This window comes from Schistocerca cancellata, chromosome 2, assembly GCF_023864275.1.
Source record: "Schistocerca cancellata isolate TAMUIC-IGC-003103 chromosome 2, iqSchCanc2.1, whole genome shotgun sequence".
Classification (NCBI taxonomy): domain Eukaryota; kingdom Metazoa; phylum Arthropoda; class Insecta; order Orthoptera; family Acrididae; genus Schistocerca; species Schistocerca cancellata.
The window spans coordinates 670,488,798-670,491,500 of record NC_064627.1 but is presented as its reverse complement, the minus strand read 5'-3'; positions in this window follow the sequence as shown (position 1 = coordinate 670,491,500).

The following is a 2,703-nucleotide window of genomic DNA, read 5'->3' as shown; positions in this document are numbered from 1 at the left end:
GACTGTGGTTATTAGGCGTCTTAGCAACAGCTCATTGCCACCGAATGGAGGGCTGCAGGCAATGCCATCACCTTAACGCTACCAAGACCCGCACTGTAATGTTTCTACACGACAGCACCTGACCTATGCGACAGGCTCATCCTTCGCCATAGAGAACTAGAATGGGCTGACCATGTCAAATATTTGGGGGTCATCCTGGACAGCAATCTCCTCTCTAAACAACACACCGAGGAGAAACCGATAGAGATCCTTCGCCTCATCATAAATTTGTACCCTCTGCTTGACAGCACTGATATGCAAGTCCACACGAAACTTCGCCTCTTTTGAACAACAGTCCTCCCAGCGCACTTACAATCTCTCAATCATTCAATGACTTCAGAACCGGTGCTTTTGTCTCATCTTAGAGACACCGAGTTGGGCATGAGTACTGAATCTACACGGTCAGCTGAGCCCATCAACTGTTCAAGAGTCGATGAATCGATCATACTCTTCACACAGATAAGGTCGGACTCACGCGCCTGCACTCCAGGCACCTGGCATACACGAACTCAGTCACGCATCGGCGCTGGCACCGCATTAGGGTGCATCGTGCCATCATTGAAGTCCCTTCATTGCGTCAATCTAGTAACCTACATATCGTAAGGAGTTGATGACCATGAGCCCTCAGTCCTCGTGAGATATAAATAAAGCTGTTACTACCCTTCTACCTGCCACAAAGAAATCCAGTCACTAACCTGATAACACTTCAGTTTCATCTCACACACACACACACACACACACACACACACACACACACACACACAAACACACACCCACAAGTCCATAATGTTCTGGCTGCTCGGTCCAGACTTCAGTCAAATTTTTTTGTGTTTTATTGAATCACACGACGCTTGTCGGAGTCCATCATAAGGTGCAGATCGTTTTCATATATTATTTACTTCTGCTCTTGAATGAAGTGAAGCGAAACGTATGTTCTTGTTGTGATAAGGTTGGATGTTAAGCTTCGAAACTTACGAATCAATTGACTGAAAATATGATTAGATTTAATGAATAACTCACCGAAAAATCCAGGAAGAAAATTTTTAGCGTTTTAATGTCAGCATACGCTGGATTATTACTCAAGGCGCACATTTTATTGTACATATCATAACACTTCACTGCTGCAGTTTAATATGAGATGACCAAAGATAAAGTTCATTACACAGTGCCAGATATCAGAGTCTTAAGTAAAGTGACATATGTAACGAAATATATTTGAAATCAGACTTTAAAATTCTCTGGTGTTACTTGAGTTGGTCAAATTGCAACAATGGTTAGCGAATCTGTCTGTTAATTTAACTTGGAATCAGCCTTTGCGATTTTATGGTTGTATATTTCCAGTTGTTTTAACAACTGAAGGGCCTTACCACTGGTTTCATTGTGTAGTACTACCAAATTATTTTCCGTCATTTGATTCGCTGAACAATTGGTACTACACGGCTGCCACATGCATAGGCTTCTCAAGTCGTCTGGAGCCTTGGTCTTATAGACCGAAGCCAGTAACCAGAATTAAAACTAAAAATTCATTACAATCTGGACTGTTCTTTATCAAAATATTAAGTACTATCGCTATTGTTCCATAATGATGTCGAAATACGAATTTGCCAAGTACTGGGATTTTTGTAATTGGATCCAGAACTTACTATATAGCAGATAGGTCTCAACGCGTTGCTCTTAACGTATCAAATAGCCAGATGTAGAGATAATTTTGGGAGTACCCCGAAGGAAGAAAGCAATTCACTTCCCATTGACATAGAGGTCACTCGACACGGTACCCCAATGGAGTGTAGTAAGGCAGTTGATGTCGACATTATCCTTAAATGACCAACGTCGTTAGCTCCAAGAGGATATCTTGGGAGACGATGTTTTTGTCTATAGGAGGGTTGCAATCCAAGATTAGTCTGGTGGAGTGTAGGGAGACCACCAGAGAATCGATAGCTGGTGCCGGGATTGTCAGTTGACCCTAAATGTAAATTAATGTAACACACTGCACATAAATAGGCGAAGAGGCACATTGTTGTTCGATTAGGTTGGAGACAGTGACAATCTCAACGTGTCTCTGTGTAATCTTACACAGCGGCCTAAGCGGAATAGCGCATAAAACTAACTACAGTAAATGTAGATGCCAAACTGAGATATATAGGCTCTTAAGGAAATGGAAAACATCCTTGAGAGAAGTGGCTTACACAATATTTGTTCGACCGATTATTGAGTACTCCACATCGGCCTTGGAACGCTTACTAGGTTGTATTAATAGAAGAGACAGAGAAGATCCAAATAAGAGCGTAACGTAAGCGAGAGACATTACGAAGATGCTTACAGATCCCGAGAGAGACGTTGCGTGTCACGAAGAGGTTAGCTGTTGAAATTATGATAACGCACTTTCCAAGAAGAGTCAGACAACGTAATACTGTCTCACAAATATCGCGGCAAGGAAATCAGTGAAATTGGAGCTTGTAAGGGTGTTCTTCACAAGCACAATTCGCTAGTTGGAGAAGGAAGGAGGAAATTGATCGTAATTCAGGAAGTAGCCTTCGCGACACATCAAGAGGCTATTTTTGGAGTATAGATATCGATTTAGGCGAAGACCATATGTTTGTTTGCTTTGACTGCTATTATCGAGTTTAACCGTAAACATAAATGAGATAGTGAGACTGCATCGAA